The 15,412-nt window shown below is 40.0% G+C and overlaps 1 protein-coding gene and 1 long non-coding RNA gene across 4 annotated transcripts in view; both read left to right on the top strand.

The window, feature by feature from the left end:
- Positions 1-15,412, top strand: part of LOC138970483 (uncharacterized) — a 459,600-nt gene that overhangs the window by 385,536 nt on the left and 58,652 nt on the right. The gene's annotated exons all lie outside the window — the stretch shown is intronic.
- On the top strand, positions 4,170-11,322 carry LOC138970275 (uncharacterized). Its single transcript, XR_011456864.1, has 5 exons — positions 4,170-4,567; positions 5,144-5,242; positions 5,447-5,539; positions 6,463-6,560; positions 11,115-11,322. It is a non-coding gene; the product is annotated as an uncharacterized lncRNA (long non-coding RNA).

The following is a 15,412-nucleotide window of genomic DNA, read 5'->3' as shown; positions in this document are numbered from 1 at the left end:
ACCCCTGGACATCATCTTTTACACAAGCCGGAATGTATGTTTAATTTAACCCCTGGACATCATCTTTTACACAAGCCGGAATGTATGTTTAACCCCTGGACATCATCTTTTACACAAGCCGGAATGTATGTTTAACCCCTGGACATCATCTTTACACAAGCCGGAATGTATGCTTAACCCCTGGACATCATCTTTACACAAGCCGGAATGTATGCTTAACCCCTGGACATCATCTTTACACAAGCCGGAATGTATGCTTAACCCCTGGACATCATCTTTACACAAGCCGGAATGTATGTTTAACCCCTGGACATCATCTTTACACAAGCCGGAATGTATGCTTAACCCCTGGACATCATCTTTACACAAGCCGGAATGTATGCTTAACCCCTGGACAATTATTTTCCTTTTCTCCTGCACCCTACACAACAGTTTATACCTACTACATGTAACTATAAAGATAAACTTTGGCAGGCTCACACACCAAATTAGCAAATCAGAAATCCACAATGAGAAATGCTGAGACATGAATCACTGAAGAACATCATATTGTATAACTACCACACGGCCCACATAACACACTGTCCGGAACTTTTGATTTGTACCTTCTTGACCCAGAGCTGAGTCAATAATCCTACGCGGCACAGCACATGCTGACATTCAACATTGTCTATACAGTGAAACACCCTTTAGACCTCCACATATACTGACATTCAACAATGTCTATACAGTGAAACACCCTTTAGACCTCCACATATACTGACATTCAACAATGTCTATACAGTGAAACACCCTTTAGACCTCCACATATACTGACATTCAACAATGTCTATACAGTGAAACACCCTTTAGACCTCCACATATACTGACATTCAACAATGTCTATACAGTGAAACACCCTTTAGACCTCCACATATACTGACATTCAACAATGTCTATACAGTGAAACCCCCTTTAGACCTCCACATATACTGACATTCAACAATGTCTATACAGTGAAACACCCTTTAGACCTCCACATATACTGACATTCAACAATGTCTATACAGTGAAACACCCTTTAGACCTCCACATATACTGACATTCAACAATGTCTATACAGTGAAACACCCTTTAGACCTCCACATATACTGACATTCAACAATGTCTATACAGTGAAACACCCTTTAGACCTCCACATATACTGACATTCAACAATGTCTATACAGTGAAACACCCTTTAGACCTCCACATATACTGACATTCAACAATGTCTATACAGTGAAACACCCTTTAGACCTCCACATATACTGACATTCAACAATGTCTATACAGTGAAACACCCTTTAGACCTCCACATATACTGACATTCAACAATGTCTATACAGTAAAACACCCTTTAGACCTCCACATATACTGACATTCAACAATGTCTATACAGTGAAACACCCTTTAGACCTCCACATATACTGACATTCAACAATGTCTATACAGTAAAACACCCTTTAGACCTCCACATATACTGACATTCAACAATGTCTATACAGTGAAACCCCCTTTAGACCTCCACATATACTGACATTCAACAATGTCTATACAGTGAAACACCCTTTAGACCTCCACATATACTGACATTCAACAGTGTCTATACAGTGAAACACCCTTTAGACCTCCACATATACTGACATTCAACAGTGTCTATACAGTGAAACACCCTTTAGACCTCCACATATACTGACATTCAACAATGTCTATACAGTGAAACACCCTTTAGACCTCCACATATGCTGACATTCAACAATGTCTATACAGTGAAACACCCTTTAGACCTCCACATATACTGACATTCAACAATGTCTATACAGTGAAACACCCTTTAGACCTCCACATATACTGACATTCAACAATGTCTATACAGTGAAACACCCTTTAGACCTCCACATATACTGACATTCAACAATGTCTATACAGTGAAACACCCTTTAGACCTCCACATATACTGACATTCAACAATGTCTATACAGTGAAACACCCTTTAGACCTCCACATATACTGACATTCAACAATGTCTATACAGTGAAACACCCTTTAAAGACCTCCACATATGCTGACATTCAACAATGTCTATACAGTGAAACACCCTTTAAAGACCTCCACATATACTGACATTCAACAATGTCTATACAGTGAAACACCCTTTAAAGACCTCCACATATACTGACATTCAACAATGTCTATACAGTGAAACACCCGTTAAAGACCTCCACATTTACTGACATTCAACAATGTCTATACAGTGAAACACCCTTTAAAGACCTCCACATATACTGACATTCAACAATGTCTATACAGTGAAACACCCGTTAAAGACCTCCACATATGCTGACATTCAACAATGTCTATACAGTGAACTCCCCCCCCCCCCCCTTTTAAGACCTCCACAAATTTGAGAAAATTAGGTCTTAAAAAGGGGAATTCTTAATATGGAGGTAAATCTAACAGAACATCCGAAAAATCAAGAATCAAAATACAGTGGTCGCCGGTTAATATGACCGCGGTTAATATGAACAGCCGCGTATTATGACCAATTTTACCCGGTCCGGAATTTTCCTTCTTTGTTATGTATTAGAAAAAGCCGCACAATATGACCACAACGCCGCTTAATATGGCCACATTGTTTCGAGAAAATGGCAACAAGTTCACATCTTTTTCAGTTTGAAATCACTCGGGGGGGGGGGGGGGGGGGGGGGGGGGATTACATACGATTTTTTGAAAAAGGCAAAAAGGCGTGCGATATTTTCTTTCTTTTTCGTGAATGAAACTAAAGTGATCAGTGCTCAGTGATCAGTGCTCAGTGATCTCTAATGTCGCGATCATTATTCTCTCTCTTTTTTCCCCCGAGACTGAGCGTCATAAAAAAAGGCAAAAACGCGTGCGATCTTTTCATTATTTCCCGTGATTAAATCTAAAGTGATCACGAACATTATTCTCTCTCTTTTTGGCAAACAGAGCACGAGCCAACCAATCTTTCAGTCTGATTCAAGAGGAAACAATGTTGAAACGAAAACGCCAATATCGGACAGCCGAGGAAAAGCTAGAACTTATTGACAAATTTAAAGCTCTACCATCCTGTAGTATGCGTGAGAGTGCTGCACAGTTGGGCGTCAACAGAGGATTTTTGACACACATTCTCAAGAATGAAGACAGCGTGAGGAAGGAGTGCGCAACGCAGGATTCACCGCAACGAAAGCGCCTACGACATGGACAAGACAAAGATGTGGAAGATGGTCTTTTTCAGTGGTTCCACAAGATGAGAGCAAAGAACGCGCCAATTCATGGACCATTGTTGTGTACAAAAGCAGAAGCATTGGCAACGGCTCTCGGACACACTGAATTCAAACCAACCGATGGATGGTTTTCTCGTTGGAAATTTCCCAACGGCTTGACATTTCATAACATTCACGGTGAAGCCCAAGACGCCGATTTTGATGCTGCTAAGACATGGACAGACGACGTCCTTCCCAATCTGCTCGCAGATTATGCCCCATCGGAAATTTACAATGCTGATGAAACCGGGATTTACTTCAGAGCTTTGCCGGACAGCACATACGTCTCGAACAGACACATTTTCTTACAATTATTAATTTAAAAAAAAAAATTTCGTTTTGCGATTTTTATTTTTTAGTCGTTTTCTCTAACATCGGTTAATATGACCAGCCGCTTATTATGACCATTTTATCCCGGTCCCAAAGTGGTCATATTAACCGGCGACCACTGTACAACATTGATCCTGTCCATCTTTATACCACAGACCAACCCCCCTGCACCCACCCCCTTCTGCCTCCTCCCTTCACAATAAAACAACTGTTCGTGTTGAGCATAATTATAGAGGGGTACCAAACATACTCCCACACGAAAAGCTGGTGATAAGTTTCTTGGGTACCAAACATACTCCCACACGAAAAGCTGGTGACAAGTTTCTTGGGGACCAAACATACTCCCACACGAAAAGCTGGTGACAAGTTTCTTCGGTACCAAACATACTCCCACACGAAAAGCTGGTGACAAGTTTCTTCGGTACCAAACATACTCCCACACGAAAAGCTGGTGACAAGTTTCTTGGGTACCAAACATACTCCCACACGAAAAGCTGGTGACAAGTTTCTTGGGTACCAAACATACTCCCACACGAAAAGCTGGGCTGAGGTGCACGAAGCCAAAGTGGGTGACAACCAATGGGAGATCTGCCCAAGTCGGTCCGCTCCCTCCCGGTCGGGGTGCACGAAGCTTTTTTCACAGGGTTGCGTACCGAATGGGAGGCTCCCGTTTGGACCAGCTAGCTACCAGCCCCACTCAAAGAAGTTGGCACCCAAAAAAATGGCGACCGCCTTTTTCGAAATGACGTTTTCGGAGATTTTACAAAAACAACGCCCAAACGAAAAGGTAGAATGGTGCCTTCCGTTCGATTTCAAGTCATGCTTTTCACATTTCCAAGCAAGATAACCGCTGAGAGTGCAGAAACGCCGCTGTTCGACTTTGAAATCTCGAATCGCAGACGACCTTCGCTTTCACAGTACAATCATAGCAGGTGAGGCAGTGTTACTCATTTCGATCAGCTCGTTTTCGTATTTTTTGTGCAGTACGATTTTGTGCGCTTCGACAAGCGCTTAGAACTGTACCCACGGAATACGCGCTATATAAGCTTCATATTGATTGATCATGTAGAATTATTGGAATCAAAGCAGGAATGACTAAGGCATGCAAATGCGTTGATTTTGTCGAAAGCTGTACAGTAGTTAGCTAGATTCTTTCTGTTAAGTTTGTTTGTATGACTGAATTTTGTCTTCAAAATCTTACCACTTCTGTGATTTTCATTGTTTGTTTAGCTCATCGGCAGGAAAATCGTCAGGCAAAATATCAATCTGTTGAATGATAACGTTAAGATAAGGGATGTTCAAACATGTATCTGCTTGCAAACACAAGCGCAAGGCCAGATCTATCTGCTTCATTGACTGCCAGATTTTCATTGAATCTTCAAACTGACTCGTTTGCAGAGTGAGACTCTCAAATTAGACCCAGTGTTTGTATTCTTAGATTCATGATTGACCATTCAGGCTGTTTACAATGATGACGTTGTGTTTGTTTATGCTGATGCAATCTGCAGATCAAAGGGGACTGACCGCAGGCTGACCCAGTGATCAATACAACTTGTGTTTACCACTCAACATTTCCTTCTACCTATAACTCAAGGGCAAAAATAAAGGTACATGCTTGTGGATTCATTATGCAATTCATGTCTGTGAAGATCAAGATAGTTGTGAGCTTTAACTGATTATGCTTATTAATATCAGCACCATCCTCACCCCATAACACTCTCATGTCCAACTAGCACTGTAACCAACCTTCAACCCTGCCCCCACCCCCCTATCCTTGCCCCCTCTCTGCATAATTATGTTCAATTTTTCAGAATGACCTTGTTATCACTCCAGCGTCTGACCGTGGAGTCTACAGGCCATAGTCTCAGATGTGATGGGATCAAGAGGATGCCACAATGATCAAGGTAACTTTGCAAATACTCAAACAGATCTAAATGCAGAAGGTGATCCACAAACATGTTTGCTTAAACATTACAAGGTTACACCCAGAACAACAGCTGGCCTTAGTTGCTTACTAACTGCAAGCAACAAAGACCCTCTATCCCTCCCCTCTTCCACCTGCAACATATATTTTCATATCCATATCCAACTTTTCCATTGCCTCTTATGTTGTATAACTGTTGATATTTGACAGTAACAAGGTTTTGTTTCCAATCAATGGCTCTGCATTTCCCCTGTACACACACACACACACACACACACACACACACACACACACACACACACACACACACACACACACAAATATATTCACAATCTCTCTCTCCCTGTTTTAAATTCAGTCATTTGAATCACTAACACTTAACTGGGGTTCAGTTACTGAATCTGTAATAGTGTTATTTGGAGTAAGATTATTGACTTTTTTGCTGCGCCTGTTCTTCTTACTATCCACATAATTCGTTTTGTCCATTAAAATGCCTGTTTTTGTTTTAATCACTACCGTATGTGTCCATATAGTTTACGCCTGAGATGTGATGGGACCAAAAGGTTTTCAGAATGAAACAGGTAACTTTTTTTTGTTTACCTGATCTTTGTCATGCAGAAGTTGGTTCGCATTATACATTGCAGTGTTGTTGTCTTCCAAATACATTAAACATTGTACCAGTCATTACATTTAAATGACAATACTGACTAATATCAAACCACCCCCGGTTCCCCAACTAGCCTTCTCACATCCGCCCCCCCCCCCCCCCACACCCCCCCCCCCCCCCCCCCCCAACTCATTAGATCACGAACACCACACCAATAAAATCATATATACTGTTGCTGCTGCTAAAAGTTGTTGTGACTTGTTCTTCCTCTGTGTATATGTTTTGTGTTTCCACAGAATGCAGTTCTTCCATGCGCCTCAACGTCTATAGATCTATGGAGTCTACAACATTGTCTGAGATGTGATTTGAGCCACAGCATGTCAGAATGATCAAGGTAACTTTTTAAACACATATAGATGATCAAACTGAAGAATTCAAACACACAGTTTCAGTGGGTTTTTTAATGCATAAAACATTGCAACAGTCAGGGGCTTTCTCCCAATAAAGATTGTGAGGTTTTCTTTGCAAGTTGTTTCGCTATGCAGAGTGTGATGTTTGTGTTTGTTTGCTGTACTAAATGAAGATGCACAGATAAAAAAAAAAGTATTGCATGTAGAGGAAGGAATATGCTTTTGGTTTTTGACAAGACAAATTTTACTCATTAGAGCTTAAGTATAAATTCCTTACATTTTGAACCAAAATGTCAGACATCACAGATCTCTCAAATAAAAATAAAAACGAGGGCATCATTCTGACTTGAACATATACCACACATATGATAGCCTGGTTATGTTCTGTGTATAGTGAAAACATTTCGCTTAATGAATTTCACATGTTGACACCAGTGCCTAGTAGGAAATGAATCGCACATCCTCCAATCTCCACCAAAAGAAGTCAGACGTATGTGCCCATGTTAAAATAAAGGTTTACTAGTGGTACCCGTGCTACGCACTTTGTGTGCTGCGCATGCGATGTCATTTTGTTGGTTATGTGCTTGTGAAAATGTTGTTTGCACCCCTCCCCCCCACCCCCCCCCCCCCCGCACATTATCCCGCATATAATGAATTATATTCTCTTGGTGACAAATAAAATGTTAACCCTTACACCGGTGCAATTCTGTAACACATGTTACATAGCCACTTGTGAATTAACAGAGAGAAAAATAACAAAAAACAGTCATATAGGTTTTCGCATCAATGGGAGGTAATCGGAACTGACCAAAAAGACTGCGCGACCGCACGCGACTATACAAACAAACAAAATAAAATACAGCAGGTATGACGTTTGCATGAATCCATGATTACGTCTACATGAACAACAGTGATAAAAGTGCGCATCTCTTCCCAGCCGTGCAGCGCTTTGAAAGTTGGAAGCATTAAAATTTAAACGGGTAAAAAGCCATCGTGAAGATACGAAAAAAAGTATGACGTCTAAAATACTTAATGATTCAAACGCATAGTATAACATATGTAATTGACAACAGAAAATATATACATGGTTCACACACACAATCGAGTGCACACATCCATGCTTATTTAAAGTCATGTACACACACACACATATACATACATGGCATCAAGCAACACACAATTAAATGACACATATGTAATACGTATAATGGACATGAACATGGCAAGTAATGTACACCGTTACCTACTATAAAATTGATGATATATATATACCACTCACTTGCTATTCGCCTAAAAGCTTGCGGTGTGCTGTGACACATATAAGAAACCAGAAGAAAAAAGGACTTTACTTTGGCGAAAAGAGCATATGCTGCTTATTTTTGTACATAACTGCTATAACTGTATTTTTTCCGAACACTTACATGTAAAAAACATAGAGATATATCTTACCATTTCACTAAGACAGCCAAAATAACGGTCAAATTAAGGGGAGATCATGATGACGTACATGTCTATGGTTGCACCGGGGGAAAATATTTAGTCGCTGGAACCTATAAGGTATAACACATGTTACATAGCCACTGGTGAATTAACAGAGAGAAAAATAACAAAAAACAGTCATATAGGTTTTCGCATCAATGGGAGGTAATCGGAACTGACCAAAAAGACTGCGCGACCGCACGCGACTATACAAACAAACAAAATAAAATACAGCAGGTATGACGTTTGCATGAATCTATGATTACGTCAACATGAACAACAGTGATAAAAGTGCGCATCTCTTCCCAGCCGTGCAGCGCTTTGAAAGTTGGAAGCATTAAAATTTAAACGGGTAAAAAGCCATCGTGAAGATACGAAAAAAAGTATGACGTCTAAAATACTTAATGATTCAAACGCATAGTATAACGTAATTGACAACATTGACAACAGAAAATATATACATGGTTCACACACACACAATCGAGTGCACACATCCATCCATGCTTATTTAAAGTCATGTACACACACATACATACATACATACATGGCATCAAGCAACATCAAGCAACACACATATGGAAAACGTATAATGGACATGAACATGGCAAGTAATGTACACCGTTACCTACTATAAAATTGATGATATATATATACCACTCACTTGCTATTCGCCTAAAAGCTTGCGGTGTGCTGTGACACATATAAGAAACCAGAAGAAAAAAGGACTTTACTTTGGCGAAAAGAGCATATGCTGCTTATTTTTGTACATAACTGCTATAACTGTATTTTTTCCGAACACTTACATGTAAAAAACATAGAGATATATCTTACCATTTCACTAAGACAGCCAAAATAACGGTCAAATTAAGGGGAGATCATGATGACGTACATGTCTATGGTTGCACCGGGGGAAAATATTTAGTCGCTGGAACCTATAAGGTTATACGGCGACTTATCAGGTGATAATGTTTCGAACTATTTAGTAAACAAATCTATGGAATATTTTGGAGTTCCATTAACAGATAAACAGATCTATCTATCTTCTTATTATTTTAGGTTCGTCTGGGGTAGAGAAATAAAACACACAGCTAGGTTCGTCTGAGGTGCGGTCGCGTGTTTAGTCGAACCGAAAGTTGAAGAAGAACCAATCACAGATCTCTTTCGCCGCGATGTCAAAGTTCAGGTCAAAGTTCACTGTTGCCTGCTCAAATTTGCGAGACAAACCTCTTCAAACTTTGTTCGTGGACAAAATTGGAAGTCGGGACCTAGCGGAATCGATTTCCTGGGTCACGTTGGCATAGCAACCGAAGGAGAAGGCACAAATCCGCGCGGTTTGGTCACAGGAATCGAAAAACCACCGAAAATCCTACCAGTATTATATAGTAGATTTTTTCCATGTAAAAACCTGGACAAACATGACAATGTGGTGTCTGATATACTGGGTAATATGATGAGGAACGTACCTTTAAAGGCCCAGTCCTTATTGTGAAAGCAGTTCTGCTCAGCTGGAATTTGGTAAATTAAAGAATAACAATTTGTTGTGCACACAAAGCATTCACTGATTCAGGCTGTTGAATTTTGTCATGTGTCTTGGGAAAGGGGAAGTCTTATTCTACGTAAAAGCATCGCCAGGTTTGGGTTGAGCCAAATCGTTTGCATGGAAAGGACTGTGCCTTTTAAGGACGCATGGATTTTTCATCTATTCAATTGCAGGATAACAACACAACACCGAATAGTTTCTAAGCTATTATTTCTAAGCTATTCTCGAGTCCCACGAAGTTCCCAGTGCTAGGGCATACTTTTGTATAGAGGCTGTTCGTGGAAATGTCATGTAAGTTTTTACACTGGCGAACATGAATTTTTCAGACTGGCTAAAATGAAAGAAGTATGCATTCTTGTGTTTTGTTTCTGCAAGCGGTATCATTTTCCTAATGTTATCTGATTTTGATCTCTTACAGTTTTTACCGCTAGGATATGTACAATGGGCTAATTAAACATATACGTCAGCCCACACTGCAGAACAGGATACGAACAAGGTATGTAGCGCGGTTTGCATCATTCGTTTAAATTCAAAAATCAGACTAATTTGCCTTCTTTGGCATTATGCATAAGAAAATTCATCTTTATTTTTTGCAATGCTGACTGTAATTCTCTCTGTGTGTGTGTGTGTGTGTGTGTGTGTGTGTGTGTGTGTGTGTGTGTGTGTGTGTGTGTGTGTGTGTGTGTGTGTGTGTGTGTGTGTGTGTGTGTGTGTGTGTGTGTGTGTGTGTGTGTGTGTGTGTGTTTATTAATCGGCTGAAGACGACACAGTTTCCAACTCCCCAGTGAGACTTCTTGAGTCAGTTGCATGCATGATAGCTAACTGAGGTGTCTGCAAGAAAGTAAGGGTATTTCGTATACTTCATACTTGGTGTACATTAATTTCAGCTTCGGCATGACTAGTCCCGAAAGATGCTATTTTGTAGGTGAAATGGTCTGACTTTGGTTGTCTTTCGAAAAAGAATCCACATTCGGGGATGGACTCAACCGTTCGAGGTTTAAAATGGAGCGGTAGACTAACGAACCCGATTTAATTCTTCAAGATTGATATTTTTGGGGTTATTTGAAGGACGTAGTATTTAAACAACCTTAGACAATCAGTGACTTGAGTACAGCCATAACAGGCAGGAGGAGGGCATCCCCATAGAGGATTGCGTTCCTGTCATCGGTTAATTTTGCGCAAGTGTGACTCTACCATGAAGGGGTCATTTTTCCAGTCAATCGTGTTCGGCGAATATCTTTATGGTTGTTGTGCATGAATTTCACTTTGTTCATCACCATTCCACGAAGTTTCCTGTTTGTAGGTTTCATGGTCCGATTTTTTAGCTTCTTTCAAAAGTGTTCCAAAGTACCCCTCCATTTAACATGTAAACTCACAACTTTGTTGACCTTTGTCATGCATAAGCTGTAGTTAATAAACACCAAATGATAACTAATTCGGTCAACGGATGTAGAAATTATAAAAACAAAAATTGGGTTGAATTTTGTGTGTGTCACCATCTATGTTTGTATTTTTGCAGGCAGGCAGGGGTGGAGTTGTGATGATGCGGCGCCGGTTGACTGAAGACACACGAACCAGCATTCTTCGGAAGTGTTTGGATCACAAATCAACATTATTTCACATTGAATGGCGGCAGACATTCATGTATATATTCTCAGCTCAGACGTGTGCTTTGAATTCGGATGTTTAAGAACAAGAGACAAACTTGAATAAAGCCTTACGAAGTACATGATTGTAACTGGAGCAAAAGTGTGTGTGTGTGTGTGTGTGTGTGTGTGTGTGTGTGTGTGTGTGTGTGTGTGTGTGTGTGTGTGTGTGTGTGTGTGTGTGTGTGTGTGTGTGTGTGTGTGTGAAGTGCAACAGTTAACAATGACGATGAGACAGAATGCTAAAGCACAGATCCTTTTATTTAACAATCTATATCGTCCTCCTTTTTGTTTTAAATGTTGCTGTGTTGACAAACGTTCTCCGAGCAAACGTCTATCTTATGTTTTTGTCATCACATTGAAAGAATTTCTTGTGAGTAGAATGAAGCTGAATTAAAATGTAAAGAAAAAAAAGACCCATTACTCAAAACATTAAGAAACAGGATGATTTTGGTTCGGTCGTAGACCTAAAAGCATTACAGAGGGATTCATTCGAGGCCAGTGTATCGGTGCACATTGAAAATCTGTGAAACCTCAGATATAACTTTATAAAACAAACAGAATTTTGATAAAAATAACCAAAATTCACAGTAGTTTTTTTGTTTTTTTTGCATCTCCCTCTTCACCCAACCCCAACCCTAATTGATGTGCCCTAAAAGCGCTCAAAAACAGACACCCGTTAGTTTTTCGCCTCAGTGCTTATCCACATTTACAAATATTGTATCATTTATTTTTGGTCACTGCCCGTCCCTTTTCTGATAATTATAGTCAAGTTTTCTTTTATTTCCCTTGGATTCCCGATGGCTCCACGGTAAACACCATGATCAGCGCATGCGCACTAAGGCCACTGAAGTCACTTTCCCGAATCTATTTATAACCTCCGACACAGTAGGGTAAATGACCGAGACGGCTTCGTGCACCGCGACCAAGTGGGAGGGAGAGACCCAAGTCGGTTCGCCCCCAAGAAGGTGACAACTCTCACCAAGTTACCACCCAATGGTTGTCACCCGCTTCGATCTTCGTGCACCTCAGTTTCTTGGGTACCAAACATACTCCCACACGAAACGCTGGTGACAAGTTTCTATGGTGGGTTGGGGGAGAGGGGGGGGATGAGATAGCGGTGGGGGGGGGGGGGGATGGTTGACTCTGTCTGTTACCGTGATTGGCTGAGTGTTTGTACTGTATGTGTAAGGTACATTTAACTATTTTTTTATCGTCAGTTCTGTGCGATTGCTTTTGTTTTGCTTGTTTGAAATGATCGACTGAATAATGAATTGTACATTACGTTTTATTACACATGTTCGGCTTGTGTGTTGTTCTGTTTGTGTGTGTTGTTCTGTTTGTGTGTTGTTATGTTGTGTGTGTTGTTCTGTTGTGTGTGTTGTTCTGTTGTGTGTGTTGTTCTGTTGTGTGTGTGTGTTGTTCTGTTTGTGTGTGTTGTTCTGTTGTGTGTGTTGTTATGTTGTGTGTGTTGTTCTGTTGTGTGTGTTGTTCTGTTGTGTGTGTGTGTTGTTCTGTTTGTGTGTTGTTCTGTTGTGTGTGTTGTTATGTTTGGTTTAAACAAGTTTATTCAATAAATTCCATTGGTACTATTACCGCATACATGAAATAAGGAACATGGAGCACAACAAGCTAGGCTTATGAGCGTACTCTTAAAAGCAAATGAAATTTGGCGGACGATTTTAATATAACAAATTTGAAATAATGTCAAAATAATAATGGTAAATTATGGTAGACAAACATGTAACAATAAAAGGAAACAAAAAACAAAAGAAAAAAAACCCAATGCTAAACTAACAACAGTACTCACACGCGCTCGCACACTCACTCGCACACACACGCATACAATGACTTCCACATGGTTGAAAATAGAATACTACCAGAACAAGGAAATGTAAACAGTACTGCACATGGTCGTTTCGAACATGGATGAGATAAATGCATTCATTATTCAAAACGTTTGCTTAATAAGATAAACCTGAATAACTGGTCAAATATCAATGCATTTTCGCTGTCTGACTTGTCTCTATTTCCATACAGAAAATCATCAGCGGTTAGCAAATCATAGTTGGGCAGTGTTGACAAGGTGACTTCACGTATTTGAAGAGATAAGGGGCAATGAAAAATATAGTGCTCCGCATTTTCAACACGATAACCACAAGTGCATGACGGGTCGGGAATTAAGTGTGTGTTGTTATGTTTGTGTGTTGTTCTGTTGTGTGTGTTGTTATGTTTGTGTGTTGTTCTGTTGTGTGTGTTGTTCTGTTGTGTGTGTTGTTCTGTTGTGTGTGTTGTTCTGTTTGTGTGTGTTATTCTGTTTGTGTGTGTTGTTGTGTTGTGTGTGTTGTTCTGTTGTGTGTGTTGTTCTGTTTGTGTGTTGTTCTGTTGTGTGTGTTGTTCTGTTGTGTGTGTTGTTCTGTTTGTGTGTTGTTGTTTTTTGTGTGTGTTGTTCTGTTTGTGTGTTGTTATGTTTGTGTGTTGTTCTGTTGTGTGTGTTGTTATGTTTGTGTGTTGTTCTGTTTGTGTGTTGTTCTGTACGTGTGTGTGTTGTTATGTTTGTGTGTTGTTCTGTTTGTGTGTTGTTATGTTTGTGTGTTGTTCTGTTGTGTGTGTTGTTCTGTTGTGTGTGTTGTTATGTTTGTGTGTTGTTCTGTTGTGTGTGTTGTTCTGTTGTGTGTGTTGTTCTGTTGTGTGTGTTGTTCTGTTTGTGTGTTGTTCTGTTTGTGTGTTGTTCTGTTTGTGTGTTGTTCTGTTGTGTGTGTTGTTCTGTTGTGTGTGCTGTTCTGTTGTGTGTGTTGTTCTGTTGTGTGTTGTTCTGTTGTGTGTGTTGTTCTGTTTGTGTGTTGTTCTGTTTGTGTGTTGTTCTGTTTGTGTGTTGTTCTGTTGTGTGTGTTGTTCTGTTGTGTGTGTTGTTCTGTTGTGTGTGTTGTTCTGTTGTGTGTGTTGTTATGTTGTGTGTGTTGTTATGTTTGTGTGTTGTTCTGTTTGTGTGTTGTTATGTTTGTGTGTTGTTCTGTTGTGTGTGTTGTTCTGTTGTGTGTGTTGTTATGTTTGTGTGTTGTTCTGTTGTGTGTGTTGTTCTGTTGTGTGTGTTGTTCTGTTGTGTGTGTTGTTCTGTTTGTGTGTTGTTCTGTTTGTATGTGTTGTTCTGTGTGTGTGTTGTTCTGTTTGTATGTGTTGTTCTGTTGTGTGTGTGTTGTTCTGTTGTGTGTGTTGTTATGTTTGTGTGTTGTTCTGTTTGTGTGTTGTTCTGTTTGTGTGTTGTTCTGTTGTGTGTGTTGTTCTGTTGTGTGTGTTGTTCTGTTTGTGTGTTGTTCTGTTTGTGTGTTGTTCTGTTTGTGTGTTGTTATGTTTGTATGTGTTGTTCTGTTTGTGTGTGTTGTTCTGTTTGTGTGTGTTGTTCTGTTTGTGTGTGTTGTTCTGTTGTGTGTGTTGTTCTGTGGTGTGTGTTGTTCTGTTGTGTGTGTTGTTCTGTTTGTGTGTTGTTCTGTTGTGTGTGTTGTTCTGTTTGTGTGTTGTTCTGTTTGTGTGTTGTTCTGTTTGTGTGTTGTTCTGTTTGTATGTGTTGTTATGTTTGTGTGTGTTGTTCTGTTGTGTGTGTTGTTCTGTTGTGTGTGTTGTTGTGTTGTGTGTGTTGTTCTGTTTGTGTGTTGTTCTGTTTGTGTGTTGTTCTGTTGTGTGTGTTGTTCTGTTGTGTGTGTTGTTCTGTTGTGTGTGTTGTTCTGTTGTGTGTGTGTGTTGTTCTGTTTGTGTGTTGTTCTGTTGTGTGTGTTGTTCTGTTGTGTGTGTTGTTCTGTTGTGTGTGTTGTTCTGTTTGTGTGTTGTTCTGTTGTGTGTGTTGTTCTGTTGTGTGTGTTGTTCTGTTGTGTGTGTTGTTCTGTTTGTGTGTTGTTCTGTTGTGTGTGTTGTTATGTTTGTGTGTTGTTATGTTTGTGTGTTGTTCTGTTTGTGTGTTGTTCTGTTGTGTGTGTTGTTCTGTTGTGTGTGTTGTTCTGTTTGTGTGTTGTTCTGTTGTGTGTGTTGTTCTGTTGTGTGTGTTGTTCTGTTGTGTGTGTTGTTCTGTTTGTGTGTTGTTCTGTTGTGTGTGTTGTTATGTTTGTGTGTTGTTATGTTTGTGTGTTGTTCTGTTTGTGTGTTGTTATGTTTGTGTGTTGTTCTGTTGTGTGTGTTG

This window comes from Littorina saxatilis, linkage group LG7 (genome assembly GCF_037325665.1).
Source record: "Littorina saxatilis isolate snail1 linkage group LG7, US_GU_Lsax_2.0, whole genome shotgun sequence".
NCBI lineage: Eukaryota > Metazoa > Mollusca > Gastropoda > Littorinimorpha > Littorinidae > Littorina > Littorina saxatilis.
This window is presented reverse-complemented; position numbering and strand designations above follow the sequence as displayed.